This window comes from Pipistrellus kuhlii, unplaced genomic scaffold (assembly GCF_014108245.1).
Source record: "Pipistrellus kuhlii isolate mPipKuh1 unplaced genomic scaffold, mPipKuh1.p scaffold_m20_p_2, whole genome shotgun sequence".
NCBI classification, from domain to species: Eukaryota; Metazoa; Chordata; class Mammalia; order Chiroptera; family Vespertilionidae; genus Pipistrellus; species Pipistrellus kuhlii.
Window position 1 is genome coordinate 171,495,040 of NW_023425515.1, and position 24,185 is coordinate 171,519,224.

General features: G+C 41.0%; 1 protein-coding gene and 1 long non-coding RNA gene across 8 annotated transcripts in view; both read right to left on the minus strand.

Annotated features, from left to right (window-relative positions):
* The window catches only part of MACF1 (microtubule actin crosslinking factor 1), a 332,073-nt gene that overhangs the window by 257,403 nt on the left and 50,485 nt on the right, over window positions 1–24,185 (minus strand). The gene's annotated exons all lie outside the window — the stretch shown is intronic.
* The window catches only part of LOC123652733, a 43,791-nt gene continuing 34,107 nt past the window's right edge, over window positions 14,502–24,185 (minus strand). The window contains exon 2 of the long non-coding RNA XR_006742210.1: window positions 14,502–15,624. This is a non-coding gene — a long non-coding RNA (uncharacterized LOC123652733). The remainder of the gene's footprint in view (window positions 15,625–24,185) is intronic.

Here is a 24,185-nt window from a genome sequence, read left to right on the forward strand (position 1 = left end):
TTTTTCTGCAGCTGGTGTAACACACACAGAATCCTCTGAGAGGGCAGAGCATAGCAGGGAAATGTCCACTGCCGCAGTTTTATAACAGCAACAACTTGAAAACAACCCAAATATTCAATAATAACAGAATGGCTAAGTGAAGCCATTATCAACATTAACATTACAACTTAACTTGTAATGACTGTAAGGAAACACTTAAAAAAATCCTTATAATATCACATGAAAAAGGCATGTTAACATTTGTATATGCTAAGTGAAAGAAGCCAGACACAAAAGGCCACATGTTATATTATTCCAATTATATGAAATTGCACAATAGGCAAGTTAGAAAGCAGATTAGTGGTTGCCAGGGACTGGGGGAGGGGAGGGAGAGTGACTGCTTAATGGGTATGGGATTTCCATTTGGGAAAACAAAAAAAATTCTGAAACTGGATAGCTGTGATGATTACACCACACTGGTATATGCACTGGTACTTAATGAATTGTACACTTCAAAATGATAAATTTTGTGTTATTTGTGTTTGCAAAAACAAAACAAAACGGTGGATTGAAAAAATAACATATACAGACCAGGTTACAATTATGTAAAAGTAAACATGGGCCAGAAGGAACACAAACAAGTCCCAACATCTATTAAATTAAAATGGGACTTCACTTGAACATCATGCTGAGTGAAATAAGCCAGTCAATGAAAGAGAAACACCTCACTCATTTATGGATAATAAAGAACATTATAAACTGATGAACCAAAAGATAGATATAGAGACAACAAGCAGACTGTCAAATTGCAGCGGGGAGGGGAGGGAGATCTAGGGGAGATAATAGATCAACCGAAGGACTCCTATACATGCATATAAGTACAACCAATGGACACAAAACTCTGGGGAGGGTGAGTATGTATGGGGGGGGGCAAGGGTAAAATATGTACACAGATAATAATTTAATAAAATAAAAAAAGAAAGAAAGAAAAAACACTGGCATAAATAAATAAATAAATAAATAAATAAGGGACTTCACTGATGTTGAAAAATAAAAATCAATGCCGAAACCGGTTTGGCTCAGTGTATAGAATGTCGGCCTACGTAATGAAAGGTCCCAGGTTCGATTCCAGTCAAGAGCATATACCTTGGTTGCAGGCACATCCCCAGTAGGGGGTGTGCAGGAGGCAGCTGATCGATGTTTCTAACTCTCTATCTTTCTCCCTTCCTCTCTGTAAAAAAAAAAATCAATAAAATATATTTAAAAAAAGAAAAAGGAAAATAAAACTGCCAGAGGCATACAGCCACAATCACTAGCGTGCAAATATGTGCCTAACCAAGTGGGGGACAAGTTACATAGCTCACTGGGGGCCAGAACAGCAGGTGTGTGTGCTATGGGGTGAGGGAGAGAGGTCTCAGGCCCTCCTCAGCCCAGTCCTCTCTAATCCCCCTTAAAACACTCTGAGGAGCGGAGAAACCATCTGTTTCAAAAAAGCCTAGAGCCCTATAAGCATATTAACTCTTTCACCGCTGACTTCCTACAGAGGGGTTTCACCCAATATTAGGCGCTTTTCACTTTGGAAATGCCTCTGAATGTTAGAATATAAGCTCCACAATGGAAGAGACTTGGCCTGTTCTCTGGTATATCCCTAATACCTAGAATAAATTTATTCCAGTGGACACTCAATAAATGATTTGCTGAATGAATCCATTAACTGCTTAACTTATGCCTCATTTTCTAAATTCTCCCTCGTTAGTCATTTGTCCTCACTTATCTGTCCTCAAATTCAAGTTCAGTGTAACTAGTGTCCTCACTGTGGGTTTACTACTCGATCCCAGGGCCTAGCACAGTACACATGGTAAGTGTGTGTGTATACATATTCGCCACATGAAAGAATGATTCATTTTGGTCACCACACCTTTTAAGTGCTCAGTAATGAGCACTTAATCTTGGCTAGGTATTAGCTAGGTACCATGAGACTTTCAGAAATATAACATCCATAAGACAGTTCCTTCAGTTTACAATTTTAATACAGAGACAAAACTAGAATGTGAGAAAGTGATACATCAATGTGGGCAAAGATGATCAAAGAAGTCTTCATGGAGAAGAAAGGCCTGAAGTGAGGCCAAAGAAATGAATAGGTTCCAGTTAAGGATAAAGAATAAGAGCATTCCAGGTAAAGAGAACTGCACAAAAAAAGGCCAGGAGAGACTGAATGGAGCACTTCAAAGCACAATGAGATGAATCTGTCTAGAGCTAAAGCTGTGTTCTAGGAAATTATGGGAGATAAGCCTGGATAATTGGAGGGGTGGAGAGAGGCCATGACACAAAAGATCTTTCTTACTTTTGGTAACAGAAAACACTAAGAAGTAGGTGGTAGTGTTAACTGAAGGAAACAACATATGAGGCAGTTGTGGTAATTCATGTGTGAGGTGATGAGAGACTGCCCTGGAGTCGTAGCAAAGGTAGTGAGGAGGAAATAGCAAATTTAAGAGAAATTCTGAAGAAACAAAAGAATTGATGACAGACTGAAATGGGGTTGATGAAGAGAGAAGAGTGAGTCAAGGACGTCTCCAGGGTTTCTGATCTCGGAAACTGGAAGAATGTGAGCACAACTGTAAAAAAATGGGGAATAAGAGAGGAAAGCCAATTCTAAGCTTGGTTTTGAAAATACTAAGCTTTTGGTGATGTCCAAGTATAGCTGTTCTGTAGGCAGTAGAGAAAAGAAACTAGAAATTCAGAGATTTTTATACCTACAATGGAGTATTATTCAGCCTTAAAAAGGAAGGAAACCCTGTCACATGTTACAACATGACGAACTTTGGCAATATTATGCTAAGTGGGATAAGCCAGTTACAGAAGGACAAATATTGAGGATTTCACTTATCTGAGTTATTTAAAGCAGTTAAATTCATAGAAGCAGAAAGTAAATTGGTGGTTACCAGGGGCTAGAAAAAAAAAGAAAATGGGAAGTTGATGTTCAATCAGTATAGGGTCTCAATCATGAAAGCTGAAAAAGTTCTAGCAACCTGATAACAAACATAGAGTTAATAATACTATACATGTAGATTTCCTGTTGTATGTTTTTTACCACAATTTTTTAAAAACCACCTAAAATACTGAGAGATAATTAGAAGACAGATGCAGGAGTTTCCAAATTAAAAAAAAAAAACTGAAGTCCTAGCCAGTTTGGCTCAATGGATAGAGTGTTGGCCTGTGGACTGAAGGATCCCAGGTTCAATTCCAGTCAAAGGCATATGCCCGGGGTTGTGGGCTCAATCCCCAGTAGGGAGCGAACAGGAGATAGCCAATGATTTTCTCTCATCACTGATGTTCCTATCTCTCTCTACATCTCCCTTCCTCTCTAAAATCAATAAAAAATATATTTCATTTAATCCTCATAATTTTATGAGATATTATTCACATTTTATAGACGAGAAAACTGAAGCTCAGAGAAAGTGAGTAACTTGCTCCAAATAATGTAGACAGTTGGATTTCAACCCAAGCCAGCCTTAATTCAAAGCCTGAGTTATTCTCACCTCATCATAATGCCTGGCCCCTCAAGAAGCCATCAGTGTTAGAGTCACAAGAAGGAAAAGACCCAGCAAAGGCAGACAAACAGCAATTCCCTCATGAATGCTAAAGGAAGAGAATGTTTTATATAGGCGGGAATCTACCCTGGCCAGGTGGCTCAGTTGACTGAAGCATTGCCCTGAGCGTCTCAGGTTCGATTCCTGGTGAGGGCACATCACCAGGCTGTGGGTTCAGTCCCTGGCGGGAGCACTCAGAGGCAGCAACTGATCGATGTATCTCTTTCACTGATGTTTTTTTCTCTCTTGTTCTCTCTCAAAATTTTTTTTTATTTAAATAGGCAAATAGGCAGGGATGTTAGCACAGTGTCAACAGTGGTAACACAACGAAATAACACTCCAACACAAAATGAAGACAACACTCTACCTGCAGAGTCATGTAAAGTGGAGCCCTGGCCAGGTACTGGAGCCCAGAGAATTTTAAAGAAACAGAAGCCCTAATCAGAGCTAAATGGGCTTCTTCTCTCCTTCTTATCACTGACAGACACCTGGGACTGCTGATCACTGGCTACTCCACAGGCCTCATGCTGAAGTGAATCATCTGACCAGTCCCAGGAAATACCAACCCAAACGTAAAGCATTGCACAACACAAGGTCAGGTTCAACTTGAGCTGTGGGAGAAACTGGATATCCACTCCAGCTATAATTCAACATAAACTCCGTTTCTAAAACCAGACCTCTTTTAGAAAGATTTCATTTGCCTGCTCTCTTTACTTCTCGTATCCTAGACAAACTAAAATCAGGTACCCACTGATTTAGCTGCAGCTCCACTTCTCTATAAGTAACCTTTCATACTGCTGCTGGAGTTATACTTCCCTCCACAAAAACAAACAAAACAAAACAAAAAACCTCTGATGGTTTTCATTTCTCTGCCTTAAAACACTTAGTGCCCTCAAATGCCTACTCGTTAGCCCTTTATAATAAAGACTCAACTTTCCATTCCAGCCTCATCTCTCACCTAAACAACGGCCTGGTCTTCCCAGCTTCCTATTCATAATGTTTCTCATTCTTCCCCTGAAGACACAGAGACTTTCGTGAGTCTATGCCTTCACATGCCTGTTGTCTTCACAGAATACCTCTACTCCCTTCCTAACTGGCAAACTCCTACCAACTTCAAAATTTGCCTCACATACCAATTCCACTGTGAAGTCTTCCCAATCACCCGCCATGTTTCTCCTAGAAATCACACCACCTCTGTCCTCACAGCACTTTGTTCAGGACAGGGGCTCTCATTAATCTCTGCAGGCTATGCCTTATACAGGGCCTGGCATACAGAAGGTTCTCAGTGAACGAAAGGAAGGAGAAAGATATGGGAACTTCCAGTGAAAGATACAAGAAGCATAGAACATCATGAAGTAGTTAGTTCATAAGTTGTAAAAAGTGATCTGCCAAATCAAAGGATCTTAAGATACATCGACCCAGAAAGTCTAAGAGGTCTCTGCCACTCCACAATGAACAAAATGTACTGTTTAGCACACGGTCTTTATTCAGAAAGGCCATCTCCACAACTGTTGCAATGAGTAACATATACAATTAGAATTACTAACCTGGTGTTTCTCCAGAAGAGTAGCCAAAAGAAACTGGGGCAGAATATGCAGAAAAGAGCCTTAACCTCCCAACAATGCCTACCTCAAACCCCACAAGACCAAAGACGAAGAAAAGGTGATCATTTATACTTTGTTAGCCATATAGGCTCATTCTTTAAGAAAGGATAGTGTAACACCCACCTCCAGTTAACAAAAAACACAGAACTACTTCCACACATTTGAGAGTCCACAATGTTAACCATTACACCATGGAACCCACATTCCCCACACATTTCAAACCAGTAGCAACAGAGGCCAACCCCAACGTGAACTTGACTTGTGCTGATGTCCCTCTCTTGCCCAGTGACATGCAGTAAGCCCCGAGCGTACACAATTCAGAAGAGGATAAACTTGAACAGTAAAAAATTGCCAAGCATCCAAACAAGCACAGATCTATTGAGGGTCCTTAGGTGCCCAGTGCTGTGAAAGGTGTTGGCAGGTCTCACCCGAGAGGCAGCAGACTCCCAGGTTCCTTGCAATGGAGAGAAGTGCTCCATTGTGACAGGTTTGCTTAAGGCTCTGGGAAAAGGAGGAGCAGACAGTTCTCACTGGGGAAGATGTAATGCTGTCGGTGACTCAAACCACTTTCCACTATCCCGGCTGCTGTAGAAACACTCCTACTGACCTCCACCCTGCACACAAAGTCCCACACTGTGCCTCAAACTCATCTTCAAACACCACAGTCTTATCGCCTAAAAATCCCACATTGTCTGCTCCAGGATGTCAACCCCGTCAGAAATAAGGCTGTACACTCATTAATCTATAATTTGACCCTAAGGCTATCAGTCACAAATAAGAGAAACTGATTTGCACTTGACTGCAATATGCTGATTTAAACACAAAGCACCGACTCCTTCTTCTTCCTCCAGAGGCAGACACCTACCCATGAGCAAGGGCGAGGACACAGTAGAGTTTGTCAACCTATTACATCAGGTTAAACTGGCCCAATTTACTGGCTAGGGGCTAACTCAGTAAAGGCAGGAAAAGAGAGAGAATCTCACCCTCAATCTGGGGTCCCAATGCAGGATTTCTAAACAGCACTGACCAGGCCATTCTTTGTACAGCAGTTTCTTGTGGTGGGTCTCTCCCAAAAAAAGAGGAAAGAGTACTATGGCTGAGAGGATCGTATTTATTTAAGCAAAATAAAGCCATTTAAATGCCTGGAGAGGCAGGGAGAAAAGCTTCACAGTGCAACAGTGCAGTGCTGAGATGACGACGTGTGGGAGCTGCTGTCTGAGTGAGAGACACTTGGCACCTACCCCATGATGAAATTAACTGGATAATAAAACCTCTGAAGCAGCTGGCCCCTGAGCCTGAAGACAGTGCTGTCCCTGGAGGACAAGGGGCCAGGAGCTAACAGAGAGGTATTCGTAATGTCACAGGTAGGTATCCTTGGGAGCTTTTAAAAGTGAAATAAAGTTAAAAACCGGCATCCAGAGCTTTGAATGAATGTATTAAGACCAGTAATCCCATTTTTAGAAATCTATCCTAAAAGGATAATCAGACATGCACAGAAATTTTTACTTACCAGACTGTTTGTTATTAACATATTGCTTAGCGATGAAAAATTAGAAATGCTCATGCCCCCAATTGGGAAAGTTAAATAAATGATCCTTCCATTGGAGAAAATGCCACACGGCTGTTAAGAAATTATGTTGTAAAAGAAAAGATATAAAAAAAATAAATAAAAAATTATGTTGTAGCCCTAGCCAGATAACTCAGTTGGCTAGAGCACTATCCTGATACAAGGTTGTGGGTTCAATCCCAGTCAGGGCAGTTCAATCACAGGCAGGGCACATACAAGAATCAACCAATGAGCCCTAACCGATTTGGCTCAGTGGATAGAGCGTTGGCCTGTGGATTGAAGGGTCCCAGGTTCTATTCTGGTCAAGGGCATGTACCTTGGTTGTGGGCACATCCCCAGTAGGGGGTGTGCAGGAGGCAACTGATTGATGTTTCTCTCTCGTTGATGTTTCTTTTCTTTCTTTCTTTCTTTCTTCCTTTTATTTATTTATATATATATATATATATATATATATATATATATATATATAATTATATATGTAATAAATATTATATATTATATATATTATATATAATATATAATTATATATATAATAACATCTATATAATTGATTTTCTTACAGAGAGGGAGAGAAATAGAGAGCTAGAAACATCGATGTTTTATATATTTGTTGTTATAATGTAATTCTCTATCTTGTTCTTTATTTTCTGAGCATTTTTATGCCTTTATTCGGCTACAGAATAATTTTAAAAAATATTGATTTGAGAGAGAGAGAGAAAGAAATATTTATTTTTTATTTACAAAAAAAGGGTTTTACAAAATTTATTTACAAAAAAAGGGTTTTATAAATTTATACAGCATTGATGCTATTCTCATCTTTTTAACCTCCTATAGTGACTACCAGAGAACATTTGAATAGATGAGTTTAGTTCAATTCTTCAAATGTTCCTCTTATGCTTAGTATGTGTCAGGTAGCATGCTAGATCAGGAAGATACAGGAATAAATGAGACACAGTTCCACTGTTAGCAACTGTATAGCTAACATGCCCTGGACTCTTGTTCTCTGCTACATTACATTTACAATTCATTTAATCCTCCCAACATATGGTGAGGTAAATTCTATCACCTCTATTTTATAAATGAGGAAACTGAAGCATATAGAAGTTACAGACAAGTTGGCCCAAGAAGTAAAAGACTAGGAAGAACATAAAATGTGTACTAAAATAACTATAACATAATGTGACATAATCTAAAATTAGTATGTTATACACAGATAATATAAAATAATAAGCTGGCATGGCTTAGTGGTTGAGCAAAGACCCATAAACCAGGAGGTCATGGTTCAATTCCCGGGCAGGCCACATGCCCAGGTTACAGGCTCGGTCCTAAGTGTGGGACGTTGTAGGAGGCAGCAATCAATGATTCTCTTTCTTCTTTGATGTTTCTCTCTCTCTCTCTCTCCCCCTCTCCCTTCCTCACTGAAATCAATAAAACTATATTTTAAAAGAATTCTGCCTAGAAATAAAATTTAAAAAATCAGCCGAAACCGGTTTGGCTCAGTGGTAGAGCGTCGGTCTGCGGACTGAAGGGTCCCAGGTTCGATTCTGGTCAAGGGCATGTACCTTGGTTGCGGGCACACCCAGTAGGGGGTGTGCAAGAGGCGGCTGGTTGATGTTTCTCTCTCATCGACGTTTCTAGCTCTCTATCCCTCTCTCCTCCTCTCTGAAAAAATCAATAAAATGTATTTTTAAAAAATAATTTAAAAAATTTTTTTAAAAATCATATAAACCTATGGGGGGAAGTGAGATTGAGCTATGCACTAAAAAGAACGAATAGAAGTTGGGTATGGGAGAAAAGGATAATGGTTATTCTAGGCAGAGGAAACAGAAGAGCATATGCAAAGAAAAAGAAGGGTAAAGTACATGGGTATGTTGGGGTGTATTTGTTTTTTGTTTTTAAATAAGTCATTATCTCTACCATGAGTTTTTCTTACCAAAGGCTAGAAAATTTCTTTCTCATCATTCTACCTCTCTGCCACCCTACTTAATCCAACTCCCAGTCACAGCACAGGCCTGGGCTCTGCAAAGAGCAGAACTTGGGCCGACAGTTCAGCCTGTCCCACCCACAGGAGAGGCCCATCAGGGCAGAAACCGTTCAGTGGCTGTGGGTTTTGGCAGGCGTGAGAAATAAGAGTTAAAGCCTTCTAGAAGCAGCAGCAGCAATAGGGTATATCGCACTGCAATCCTGGCTTCAATCAAAGCACCACACAGTCACAGGAAACTGGGGACTGGAACTTCAAAAGACTTCTACAATGTCTATTCTCTCACCGGCTGCCTTCAACAATTACGATGAATGGCTGCAAACTGAACCATGTCATGAAAAGCAAAGTCAGTAACTAAATGAAGAGAGGAGCCAATTACCTCTCCTGCCAGCCTCTCTGGATACGCAAAGACACAGGTGAAATGAAGGCGACACACGGAGGGTGAAATCAACGTGAGAGTATGACAAAGACATGGTTTGTATGTAACTGACTGCCTGGTAGCCCAGGGCAGAATATTTGTCTAAGACCTATAGCAACATTCCAGAAATGCTTATAAAGACTAAACCAGAACAACTACATGCCCTCTTTCCAGGAACTCTCCCACCTGGAAAAGATTCAGGCCCTGGGATAGAAGAAAGTTACTCAGATGCTTTCGTTGGGTGAACATGACACACTGCTGTATATTATGTGTACATGATATGTTTTATGCCATAAAGACTATTACAGTGTATATAAGTGAACGAAGGATTGGAAAACAGGATACACAGCTCAAAGAGACTACTGTGGAGAGAAAAGATCTATTGTTCTCAGTCTGAAACACCATACTGCCACTCTCCCTCAGACAGGAAGGTGCCCATGTGTACTGTATACATACAATGGCCAGACATGGGTATTTTCTCCTAATTCATATGGTTCCCAACATCAGACAGCAGCACAATACAGCCATCTTGGCTGCTATACTCCTAGGCACTATGTGACCTCCTTAACAGGACAGACAAACCCTGTTCTTAAGCCAGCCAAGCCTTGGGTATACCACTGTGAAACATCTATGTTATGGGAGAATTATAAGAGCTACATGGGTTAGTACATGTAAAGTGCTTACAACAGTGCCTAGTCCGTAACTAACATTTGCTGAGTGCTATCAGTATTAACAATATTACTAATGCTATTGTCTCCCAGTCTCCTACAGTGAGATCAAATAAGACCTGAGGCCAAATATGTGGATGGGTGACTAGGGCTACTAATCCCCAGTCAGAAGGTGACCAGATCCAGTTCCTCCTGGACCAAACCGGGCACAGGACTCACTGTGATTCAAGGACATCTCTGGGAGGAACAAAGAAAGAAGGAGTAGAACTAACATTTGGTGAATTCTGACCATGTATCAGAACTAAACTCAGTATACATACCCTCTTGTTTAAGGTCTATAGCAGTGAGGGCTTCTGAGTTCATCTTAGAGATACAGAACCAAAATAACATGGCAGAGAGCCCCAGTGTCTGGGATGGGAAGGGTAGAGCGAAAGCTGCTCCTGCTGTGGTTTTTTTCCCTTCTCTGGTTTCAACCCCATATGGACACTCCCCATGATAGTACATCTAGGCTGTTATTCATTCCTAGTACAGACAGGGCAAAGGAAGGAGTAGGGGACTTTTTAGGTGAGAAAACAAAGATTACCAAGCTTGTATCAAAATAACCTCTTCCAAAAGCCTAAATAACTCTTTGTAGGGTGAAATTTTAAACCTATACAGCCCTGAGAGGGTCAAATCAAGAGCTATTTGGTTCCATTAGCCCCACCAAGAACAACAGGAGAGTTAAAGAAAACGGAGGACCAAAACAACCCCTATTTAGGGGATAAAAAAGAATTCCTTCTTCCATGTATGTTTTATGGAAGGATTATAAGGAGGACCCCACCACCAGTCATACCTGCTCTTGTTCCTGAAGCACATACCGCAGAGAAGGACATGGTTATTAGTGGTGTGGTCTCCCGAGAACCTCAGGAATCTACTTGGGTCACTACTAGCCCTGATCCACATAGGCTCTGGCCATCCTAGTGCGATTAACTGCTCATCTAACAAATGGGAACCAAAAGGAAAAGTTGTATTCCCTAATCCTATGGATAAATCTCCTATAGTTTCCATCCACCACCTGTCCATCTTCGAAAAGCACTGGCCTTTCATCAGAAGAATGATGCTAAGGGTTATAGGGAATAAAGGTACACTACGGAACTCAGTATCCAAAGAGAGGCCTGAATTTTCTACTCTGAGCTCTTCTTCTACTGAAGGATTATGCAGGTTAAATTTGATAATCCTTCCATGAGTTTTTTTAAACACAGGAGGGAAAAGGTTCTTGCTGTTGGTTATCATTCCCAGATATATATATTAGGATCCTTATAAGACAAGAAATAGGGCAAGAAAAAGGGGTCCTTGTATGGAATAAGGGTACGTTCTTGCACCAACCTTTATCCCCCAACAAGAATCACTGAGAAGCGCCACTGGTTCATGTCCTCCCATCTCCCATCTCCTCCCCATGAGTCTGAATACAGAAGTCCAGACTCTCTCCCCTCTCAAAAGTTCCTTTGACTGGGAAACAACTGTTAATGTTACTCATTCTTGCTAAGACCTGTCAGATGCCTGATGAGCTTTCGGAGCCTGGACCTAAAAGAGGTTGGCTCCAGCTGTCAGAAGTTCTGAAATAAATGTTTCTATGGCATGGGGTGAGAAAAGGAAAGAGAAGCTAGGGATCAACAGAACAATACTTTATAGTTGCATATCCCTTTGTAGCATACAAAGCTCTTCATATATATATGACCTCTTAAAAATAGTTCAACAGACAATGAAAGAAAGTAAAATATCTACAGACCCTGGCATGATGGGAGTCCAGACCCCCTGCCAGTCCCCTCAACCTAGGAGAAGCCCACTTCATCCTTTTCCTCTCTCCACACCTTGTGGCTGCTCTGGGTCTAGAATCCTGACTGCTGATGAAAGAGGGATGGCTTGAGCATCTTCCTAAGCAAAAGAAAATAAAACCACCTATTAAATAGAGGAGAAGTAAAAAGATTCCATTCATTTTGCTCCTTAACAGCCAAAAAGAGTCCTGCACTGACACATCTGAGACCATTTTTCTCACCTATGGTGAGTGAAGAGTTTGCCAATCATGCAAAACAAACACTAAACAAATTATATTTATTAAATATCATTTTAATAAAAAGTTACCTCCTTTAATGTCACTGATTTGCCCTTTACAATGGCATCTCTGGCCTATCAACTGCATTCCTCCTCCCCTCACAACCATTCCTGACTCCCTGTTCTCTCCAGATGGGACTCTGACTCACTGTAGACACAGGCAGGTGGAAAAACTGGCCCAAGAAAACCTAGCTACGCCTAGGTGAGGCTGCAGTGCCCAATGGCAAAAGCCTTCCACCCATATTGCTCAGAAAGTGCTCTGAGCTCTGCTGAGCTCAAGAGAGCAGGGGATATTTATTCTCTGTCCCTTCAAGCAAGAGAACAGACGGCTGCTAAAGTAGCTGAGGACTCCCTCCTATCTATCTACACACCCACAATCACATTTACAAATTCTCTTTTCTATGTAATTGTGTAAACACACAGAAAATATGGCCAGCTCAGTGTAAAAGGATTTTCTAAGTCCCTAAGGGATTGATGGAAAGTAAAGACCCCACACAGCACACACCGCAGTAAGCGTTCACACAATCAGCACGGACAAAAGGCAGGGAGCCGGAGGGCTGGTAATACCTCTAAGGTTGTTGAGTCCCTCCAAGAACTTCTGGTACTTGTAAGCGTTCATGGCCCGGCCCAGCTGTGTTAGTTCAGTGGCTGGAAGCAGGCACCATGGCGCAGTGACAGCTGAGAAGTGAGAGTGTACAACCGGACTGATCTCTCCTACAGCGTCTCCGAGCCCCCAAGAACTGGACTTTGACCACATTTACAAGTGACGTCACCAGAGAGGCCTCATTACATTACAGCCCTTTGTGAGCGCTCATTTGTCACAGTGAGCGGAAATACCTCCCCAGGAGAGGCCAGCCCCTCCTTTGTGCAAATGAGACAAGAGACCACAACAGCCCCTGCCGATCATCTGCCACCTCATCTGCCACCTCCTCTCTAGACCCCAGTCCAGGCTCCACTGGGATTACTGCTCTCTGGTTTAAACTCTAGGGAGAGAGGCTTAAATGCTTTTCAGGACACCAGCTAAGAGCTCATCTAACATTTGAGAATGAAACCTTTAAAGGGCCGCATTCACCACAAGAATGCCACCACAACAGGAGCTCTTGGGCAAATATCACATGGCAATGGGACAGGTTTTACAAAATAAACACTCTGCACTCTCCTTCCAGCAGTCATGTTTATAGACTGGAACGTTTACAGCCACACACAGACGAGACACTGAACATCACACAGTTCAAGGCAAGGAGAGGAACAGAAACCGGTAAGCCCACTCCGGAAGTGCTAACTAAAAGCACAGTTCAGGGGGGCAGGACCTTCTCCACATAACGAGGGAGAAAATGCAGCCAGCACAACACCCGCTTGCTCCCCACTCCAGAGCACTACTCACTCCGCTGATTTGCATTAATGATTTCAGCAGCCGCTGCAGGTTTCATTCTGCTCCACAGTGGCACACCTTTTCCTTAAAGACTGACAAAGTATGTTTGTTTTTATAATTTTTGAGGGCAAGAATATTCCAGTTAGTTTAACCATAGTCTCAATCTAAATGTTTAACTCAAAGAATGCATTTTATTTGGAAAATAAAATTTACTCTAAAATAAAATTTGTGTATATAATTTGTGTATATAATTTTGTTACTGAAACTACAATTTTGTTATTGTACTTATACAGTGTATAAGTACAAGTTACTGAACAAATACACAAAAATGACACGTGACAAATATTAACGAAGAGATTTGTGTTTAATTTATATGCAGTTATTTTATATTTTTAGCTCACCTTGTTATACCTAAACCTAAGTTCTCTTACGTCTCTAGCACCGGAATGTAAAATGTGCATATGCTTTTGGTTTTTTGGTTTTTTTGAAGACCAGGAATGTGCAGTTTTTTTACTGTTTAAATGCATATACTTATTATGTAATAATATAACATTTGTCATAAAAGTTATAGTTTAATATTAAAAACCCACTTTGGGAAGTGAAAAAGATTTTCATTCTACTCCATTAGTCTTAAAGAGATGACACCTAACCTTCCCCCGCCAAACAGGCTCTTAGGATAAGCTACACAGATTATAACCAAAGGAAATTTCTATAGCATTTTTGTTTAAGGAATCCAAATGGCTCACCTGCATTATTATACTCATCCTTAAGAATATTTTTATGAAAATAACTGTAAATTTCATTTACACAGCCTGTCCAAAAGTCACACATCAAGCCAACGAGAAAACATGGAAAGAACCTGTTTCCCAAACTTGAGCTTGGTATTCTGGCTCATCTTACCTGACATCCTAGAAAACCATGAGCAACCAACCCAGTCCGACTCCACTGATGAACCAGCCCCTCATGAGAGAGAGAACCTCTCCCGGTCTGACGTTTTTCAGAGCAACCCGCCATCCAGGCTGCTGCTCCGTGGCCTGGGGTAGAACTCAGGGTGCAAAATAAAACATTCCACAACACTCCAAAGAGAAAAGATCAGACTAAATAATATAGCAGCTGCTATGATCACCAACTTTACCAGCAGCCGGCCACTGTGTGAAGATCTGAGTATTAGAAGTTACAAGGGATCAATAAACGATTCCTTTTCTCAAAAGAACAACTTAAAGGCACGATGAAAAGGTCAAAAGGGAGTTTGATGCTTTCAGAGAACAAATTAGACAGAGGAATAGTTAAAATATATGTATAAATTCTACAATATATTACTGTGAGAATCATAGTATCTCTGACGTCACCTGGTCCAAGAGACCAGGTACCTTGGAGCCATCTGGGAAACAAGACTGTGGATGAGAAAGACCAACATTAAATAACAGTTCAGAACATGTGTGCCTGTTCCTGGTGTTATTCCACCATTTCTCCAGAAGAGTGTGGGAAACAGAGTACAGTGGGGGAAACTCTGGTTGCAGGATTAAGACACCTAGAGTCCAGAATCTATCTCAAGATCCAACTTTGCCACTAACTAGCTATGTGAGCAGGAGCCTGAAATTCCTATAAAATGCTAGTTCTTACCCCATCCCCGTTTTTTCTAGGTCACTAGCTCCAGTGAGAATCTGATGAAAACTAAGTATGCTCTCCCAGAAAAGGGTACATATTCATCTACTTGCAAACATTTGTTTACAAGTAGAGAAGGGTCAATGAACCACAGGCAAAGAACCTCTGAATTGATCTCTAAGACTTCTTTTGTGTCCTGATCTGAAAGTAACTAATATAGTGCAAGGAAACCATAAGTATCGAAAAGAACAAGGTTTAAAGAATTATCAACCAGGCAGAAAAGGTCTGGATTTAATACCACTGTAAAATTCTATCAGAAACTCCTCCCAACCCAGGGAAAAAAAAAAGCAGTCCAGACAACAGGAATCTAATGGCAGGAACAACTGACATTTAAAATAGCCACTTGAACTAAGTGCATTTATAAGACAACACATGCTAGCTTGTCATTTCCTCTGTGTGTTTCACCATATCAGATAAAAATATAACAAAACAAGGATGTTTGGAATTATGAAGTGAGTGATGGTTCCGAAGAGAGGTTCTCGGGAAGGGGGAGGGGTGCAGTGGCCTGGACTCCAGCTGTATTCTTGCAGACAATGCACCGTTTCCCAGGAATCTGAGCATTCCAGAGCACCGTCATTGTATACTACGTCCACTCGCTTTTTTCGGGGCTATCCATTTTTTATACTCCAATAGGTTCCAGTGAATGGCCAATAGTGAATGCACCCTCGGGTGGTAAGAGACATTCTGCCCTAAATTCCAGAGGGAGACAGACAAATGTGAAAGGCTTGGATCTGGCAGTCCAATAGGCACTCTCTGGCCAGCTGCTGACAAAGGCGGGGAAAGCATGCTGTCTCCAACAGCCTTTACCAAGGCACAGACACCTAAGAGCTGAGTGAAACCTGACTGAATGCAGGCAGATCAGGAAGTCCAGACCACAGTGTATGAGGTGTGGTCCTTAGGGCTTCTGACTCTATAATGACAAAGACAGTTAAAAAGAAAAGCTGTCCTGCCCTGCCCTGCCCTGAATGCCAGGGCCCAGGGGGAGAAAAGGCCTGAGCCAGGTTCAGTATATTACTCCTAAAACAGGTGGGCAAGTCTGCCAGCAAAGACTTAGTAGCTAGGGAGAAGTTCTAAATCCATGAGGAGATAGTAAAAACTATCTTAGAGTTCCCCAAAGCCATATAGAAATCAAACCTTCCATAATTCCTCTTAAGCAATCTTTCTCCTAAAAATAAAGGTGGTCCTCCCACTAGCCCCTCACATCAGGGGTCAGTGAAACTAAATTGGACAACCACTTTAAGGAATCCACCCAATCACTCACTCATTCATACATTTGTTGCATACTAACCATGCAAGCACCCAGCACTAATCTAAGTGCTAGGAACACAGAACTCAGTCTGATGAGAGAGAGCAGGAATGAATTTGTCTCCTCGGATTCAGAGGAGATTAAGGATCATGAGTGGTCAGACTGAGGGCACAGCTGACACCCAACTGCTCATTCTCTAGACCAGCCCTGAAGACAAGAGGCTTATAGACATGAAAGGTAACTCCGCTCATATAAATACATCCATTTTCTTTGAGGCAGGACTGACACCCTACAGCCAGTTGCCACTATTACCCCAAAGCAGCTGCTGACCCCAGGAAGACAGCAAAAATGTCTCCAGTGACTGAAGAAGCCAGCAACAAAAGCAGGTGCCAGGTTCATGGCCCTATTCAGGGAACAACAAAGATCACTTTCTTCATTGTTCCCCGGGCAGCAGCGTCTGATGCAGGGAGGGGTTCAATTACACCTTGTCCCTCAGGTCTGCTAGACAGAAAATGAGTTCGCTATCTGAAGACAGAATTGTCCAAAGCTCTCTCTGCAGGGCTGAGGAGCAGAAGACAGAAAAAGCCAGACCTCCTGTGCTTAGAAGGAGAGGACTGCAATGGCAAGACGAATGGAGACTTTAACGGAAACGAAGTGCAGGTCTGACCACAAGTGTCAGAGGAGTTTTGCCCACTCTGCGCTCACCCTAGGCTGAGAGAGGTTCTTTGCGTGGATCAGGCCTATCCACAGGGCCTGACAACAAGCTTAAAAAGGGCTGTGCTTAGGGTACAGACCCTCAAATAAGCTCTCTCTCCTTGATCCTTTTCTTTTGGCTCTGTCGTCTGTGGAGAAATGGGTGAATCCTAATGGATCCTCTCCCCACGGTGGTCATGTAATACTACAAGACCAAACAAGGTAAAACTAAGCAATTGGGAGAGAAGGCAAAAATGCCTGTTCTTAGGGTGAACCTGCACCTGTATGACCTTAGCTTATCGCCTGACCTGAAACTAAGGCTCACCTCTGTTTATAAATGCCTCACTCCTGGGCGTTCTGAGCACCTAAATAAAAGATCACAGGCAAGAGTCACCTACCACTGGACGGAGGTTACAAACCTTTAAAAGAGAGGTAGGAGGAAAGGAAATTCATTTCAACAAAAGCTTGCTGAAACAGATATAGGTATCCAGGTGTAATAGAGATCAACAGCTTCCCTCACTCCCCCAAGGCCAGTTTCTCTCATGAACTCCATCAGGACCCAGCCAGAGGTCACGGCTGCACATGCAAGTCAGTTAAAAGAAGGCGCCAGCTAAGCAGTCACATTTATTTTGACAAACCCCGGAAGGGGGGAGGGAGGAGTGCTTGCTGGCTCAGTTCACCTGGGTTATACTCCACCAACAATAAAACAAGTCTCCAAAAAGACAGGCCACCAACTTCCAGGAGCATTCCTTTGTTGCTTTGAGCAGAGGAAGAAGGTAAAATAAACATTTTTGAGAAGTCAGATTCTAGACACTATAAACAGCATAATGGAATTTTCTTCTGAAGCTGTCTTTTGCTAATAATGAGGTAACTTTTTTTTTTTTTTTTAAGTTCAAGATAGACTGTATAGTGATGACTCCAGGATGGCAGAGTATGGGTTCTAAGAAACTTATTACTCTTGGATCTAAGATAAAATTCTGTGAAAAGACATCACATTGTTAAGTAGAACCTTAACGAAGGTGTCAACATCTATTTAATGAGTAACAGTTGTACATATGTATCTGCTATAGTATTATCATACTAATTTATATTCGTAAAAAAATTAAAGCAATGGATGAAACAATCCATCAAATCTAGAAATATGCAAAACCTTTGATCCAGCAAGTCCACACCTAAGAATTTTTCCTAAAGATATACATAGGCAGGGGGATGGGAGTGGCTGGGAAGGGGTCAATGGGGGGGAAAGGAGACATATGTAATACTTTAAACAATAAAAAAAAAAAATAATGGATATACATACTTCTTCATTTCTGAATTATTTGCTCAGACATTTTCCAAAATTTGCATTGAGATGTTTGTTTAATTATTAATAAGATTTTTTAAATGTCTTGATATTAACTCATACCTTAAATGCTACAATTATCTACTGTGAGTTGTCTTTTAATGTGTTTGACCTGACTTTTGTTGTTTGACCTGATTTTTATGTAATAAAATATAAAATTTTGATGGGTTAGAAACGGTTATGTAATACATTTCTTAATAACAAGTTTCTTATGTGATCAATAATCTGTTTCCTAAATTACTTGAAACTTATTGACATTAAATGAATTAATAAAAAATTTACAGATCAAGTTAATAAAGTAAAAACTTAAATTTTTAAAAGATATACATATGCTAAGTGACAAGTATACAACAAAGGTTTTCATTACATCACTTTGTAAAAGCAACAGATGAGCAACTGTTCATCAGTAGGGAACTGGCTAAGTAAATGATAGCGCATTCATATGACAGAATAATAAGCATGGAGGGGAAAAAAGAGGTTTTTATGGACAGATATAGTCTTTATGAACCGATATGGGTGAATCTCCAAGATTAAAAAAACAAAACAAAAAATGTCAGAACAGAGTGTATGTTAGCTCTCATTTATATTTTTTTTAAAAGGAAAATGAATATAGAATTTAGGTTCCATAAAGGCTTGGATTTTTACCTATTTATGTATTCACTCTTTATCCCCAAAGCCTTACATAGTACTTGGCACATACTAGGTACTCCATAAATATTTGCCAAATTAATTTTTAATTCATAAGATATGTGAATTAATAAATGCACATATCATCTAAGGAAAGAAGAGCAAGATACCGATCATACTGATTGTCTTCAGGGTGGAGAAAGATGGCTGGGGTGAAAACACAGATTTTTCACTGTAGATACAGTTTGTACCTTTAAATATTCAATTATGTGAATGTGTTACCTAGTCAAAAAATAAATGAAAGTTTAAAGGCCAAAATTTTGAGGTTCTGTATCCTGATCCCAGTATTGCCACTGGCCACATACCCTTCTCACACAATCGTTCATACATTCTACAAGCCTACACCCTGTATCCCTGCCCTGTGCAAAATTTGTAGAGCACTGACATGAACTCAGAGTCCTTTTCCTCAAACAGCTTACAATCTAGAGAAGGAGATAAGCAAGTGACCTAACTTGCTGGTATTGATAAAAAAAAAAGGAAAGGCTTTCTGGAAAGAGATGATGTTAGAACTGGGACTAGTACAGTGAATTTGATTAATGGGAACAGGAGTGTTGTAGACAGTGGAAACAACATAGAAACACGAGAGATGATGCACTTAAGGGACTTAAAATACTTTGATATGGATAGAGTATAGGTACTCTCAATCTTAGGATAATGGCAGGACATGAAAGCTTTGCATGTCATGCTAAAGAAACCATGTATCAACCTAAAGATAATGGGGAGCTCAGGAGAGAGATCTGGCCCAGAGATCTGAGCCAGCAGTTGAAGCCATAAGTATAAATAAGATCACTCAAAGGTCAGGCAAGATTAGGGCTGAACCCTAGCCAGTGTGCCTCAACTGGTTGAAGCTTCATCCCATATACCTAAAAGGGCTCAATTCCCAGTCATGGGCACACACCAAGGTTGCAGGTTTGATCCCCATCAGGGCGTATATGGGAGGTGTCTCTCTCTCCCTCTCTCTCCCTTCCTTACTCTAGCCTTTTTTTTTTTTTTTTTTTTTTTTTTTTTTTTTTTTTTAGATTAGGGCTGAAAAATTATCATTGGATTTGGCAATTAGGAGGTGATTGTTGAACTTCACAATAGCAATTTCAGGAGAGTGGAGAGGGTTGGAAGCCAAAAGGCAGGTATATACCACTCTTAAGAATCTTGAGAGAAAAAAGAACATGGCTATAAAAGGGGATTCTCACTTAACATCTCTTGTATTCTATTTCCTCTCCCATAATACATCTCAATTTTATTTTAAGAAAAATAAGTAGGGAAATGCACATAAAATAGTGTTAGCACTTTTCCAGGTATTAGGTGTTGAATGACAATAATCCATTGTGTTATTATTACTATATAAAAGTTGGTTCCATTTACTCCATAAGTCACCAAATATTTGGACACTTATATACAAAATACAGAGCTGGCAATGTGGGAGATAAAATGGAGTTTATGACACAGTCCTCAAACCTCCAGGGGCTTCTAATCTCATAGAAGAAAATAATGCATACATATAAGCAGGATATTAAAGTACAATATAACTGATAAAGAAAAAAGTGATCATTAGCTTTTAGGAAACTAGGAACTAACTTCCAGAGGGGGGATCAGAAGTTCCCTAGAGGGCTTTGAAGCAGACTGTGAACAGTGGGTAAAATTCTGCATGGCAGATGCAGGGAGCGAGTGAGGTGCTCCAGGAAGACGGTGTGTCTGGCGTGGACGAGGAGGCAGTTGGCGAGCAGGCTGGAAAGGTTATTATGGAGCTTTAAACGCCAGGCTGCGAAGACTGAGCCCTGCCTCTCTTCTGATTGCTGCTCTGCGGTGCCAACTGTCTGCAGGGCATTTCCACCTGAGCATGCCATGACAACTAGAACTCAATTTATTAAAAGTGAATCCACACCTTCCCTCCCTAAATCAATGCCTCCTTTTAATTACCCACTTTGAGTAATGGCACCACCCTTCCAACAACCCACTACCCAGTCCTATCAGTTCTTACAGATGCCTCTCGCAAACTTTTTTATTCAACAGCCAACCTCTCCTTGTCTAAGCCTCATTATCTCTCACCTGGATTGCTAAAATAGGCCCCCAAACATGAGTTCCCTCCTCATCCAATTCATGCTACACGTGCTGTCAGATCAACCTTCATAAAACACAGCCTTAATTAATTAATTCCAATACATAAAACCTCTAACAGCAATACAAAAATCTACCATATAAAAATTTTTTCAATGAGGTATAACAACTCAACAACATGGTGCAACTTTAGTGGAGAGTAGTTTAGCAAAATGTATCTAAAATTTTTAAAGTGTGCCGGGACCGGTTTGGCTCAGTGGATAGAGTGTCGGCCTGCGGACTGAAAGATCCTGGGTTCGATTCCGGTCAAGGGCATGTACCTTGGTTGTGGGCACATCCCCAGTGGAGGGTGTGCAGGAGGCAGCTGGTCGATGTTTCTCTCTCATCGACGTTTCTAACTCTCTGTCCCTCTCAATTCCTCTCTGTGTAAAAGCAATAAAATATATTTTAAAATTTTTAAAGTGTGCAATGACTTTTGATGCAATAATCTTGCTTTTAGAAATTTATATGAAAGAAATGTGGTTAAGTGTTCAAATAACATACACAGTATATTCATTTCATTGTTTATAAGACCAATGCAGAATTAGCTAAAAGTCCAACAATAGTGGACTGACCCAAGTGTAGTACACCCATATAAGAGAATGACAGCAATATAAACTATTATGTTGATACATATTTTTGACACAGAAAGATTTTCACCCTACAGTAAGTGAAGAAAATATGTTAGTTTATTTTTGCAAAACATGTCTACACATTTGCAGAAGAAAATGTCTGAAAGAATATATAGCATATGTTTACAGTGGTTATGTAAAAGTAGTGGGATTTTTGAAGGATCCAAGATGGCTGCGCCCAGGTGAACACCTAGCCGCAGCCGCACACAACAATTTCAATAAAATACAACTAAAATATAAAACGGACATTGCCCAGAACTACAGGAAGGTTGACTGACTGGAAATTCTACAGCGAGAAGCAAGGAGAAAACCAGAAGGAGGTGCGGAGGAGCTGGAAAAGCCAAGGTACGGAGACGCGGAGACGCGGCGCGCAGAGAGGACAGAGCCGGAGAGGAGGGAGGCCGAGTGCCTGGCGGGCGTTCCCTAGCGGAAAGGAGATAAAACTCCGACTGTGCTGGGCCCCCGACTGCTCTGATCCCCAGTTTTAAGCCAGACCCCGGGGACCCAGGCTCAGCCATAGGGAGCCGGGCTGTAAGGCAGAACCCCGGGAAGCAGTGAAAGGAGGTCCCGGCGGCGGCGCGCACACTGCGCACAGAGAAAGGACTGTCGGCTGTGCCGCGGGATTGCCCTGACGGGAAGGAGACTGGGGCTCCAGACTGCTCTGAACGCCACCTCCAACTCCACTTCCAACTGAACTGAACCCCAATACCGGGCTCATTAGGGGAGAGCATAGACTGTTTGGCAGCAGGCGAAAATCGAGGGCACCTTTCTCTCAGAGGCGCCTGCAGCGAGCACTGAAGGACCCGCATAGGGCGGGGCTGACAGAAGCCAAGGCTGTAGGCTCCACCCTGAAACCCCGTCCCATCTGTAACTGCGAAATGCGACAACAAAATAGATCACAAATGAAAGAAATGGAGGACAAAAAGCGTCTGGATATAGAGTTCAAATCTACGCTTACAAGGTTTTTCAAGAATTTCCTAGAAAAGATGGATAAGGCCTATGAGGATATGAAAAGAGATCAACTAGAATTAATAAGGAGTCAACAAGAAATGATAAGGGATCAACAAGAAATAAAGAATACATTGTCTGAAATAAAAAATATTTTACAGAGTCCTAAAAACAGAAGGGAAGATCGCAAGAATCAAGTCAAAGATTTGGAACATAAAGAGCCAGAAGACACTCCTCCACAGAAGCTAGAAGGCAAGAGAATCCAGAAAATTGAAGATAATGTAAGAAACCTCTGGGACAACTTCAAGCGAACCAACATCAGAATTATGGGGGTCCCAGAAGATGAGAGAGAGCAAGATATCGAAAACATACTGAAAGAAATAGTGATAGAAAACTTCCCCCATCTGGTGAAAGAATTAGACTTACAAGTCCAGGAAGCGCACAGAACTCCAAACAAAAGGAATCCAAAGAGGACCACACCGAGACACATCATTATTAAAATTCCAAGAGCAAAAGACAAAGAGAGAATATTAAAAGAAGCAAGAGCAAAGAAGGTAGTAACCTATAAAGGAGCACCTATACGATTGTCAGCTGACTTCTCAACAGAAACCATGCAGGCCAGAAGGGAATGGCAAGAAATATTCAAGGTGATGAATAGCGAGAACCTACAGCCAAAAATAATCTACCCAGCAAAGCTATCACTCAGAATCGAAGGCCAGATAAAGAGCTTCACTAATAAAAAAAAGCTAATGGAGTTCATCACTGCCAAACCAGAATTATATGAATTGCTGAAGGGGGTTCTTTCAGAAGAGAAGGTAAACAAAGATAAAAATTATGAACAACAAATACGTAACTATCAACAAGTGAATCTAAAAACCAAGGAAATTAAAAAAAAATCTGATGAACAATATTAACTGTTGAATATAATAGAATCAGAGGTATGGAAGGGGAGTGAACTGACGATTCTTGGGGAAAAGGGGAGAGGGGGGCGTGGGAAGAGACTGAACATAAACTGTGCACCTATGGATGAGGACAATGGGGAGAGGGGAAAGGGCAGAGGGTGGGGTGGGAACCTGGTGGAGGAGAGCAATGGTGGGGGGGGGGGGGGGGAAGGAACATTTGTAATAATATGAACAATAAAAACTTATTAAAAAGAAAATATCCCATTCAAAAAATAGATGAAGGATATTAAAACAACAACAACAACAACAACCCACCACTTTAAAGAAAAGCAAATCCAAAAGGCCAACAAGTTTTTCAAAAGATGCTCAGTCTCCTGAATAGCCAAAGAAACTCAAGTTAAAATAGCAATGAGATAACACTTTCACCTGATAGGACTGGTAAAATTTTAAAAGAGCAGTTAGTTAGATCAACTGTTGATGAGATTGTAAGAAGAAGTATACACCAATACATTGCTGGTGGAATTGTGCACTTGCCACATGCTTTTTAGAAAGTAATGTAGTAACATTTAATGAAATTAAAGCAATGTAGGATGGGCGTAGAGATTATTATGCTAAACAAAATAAGCCAGCCAGAGAAAGAAAAATATCAGATTATCTCACTTATATGTGGAATCTAATGAACAAAATAAACTGACAAACCAAATAGGTT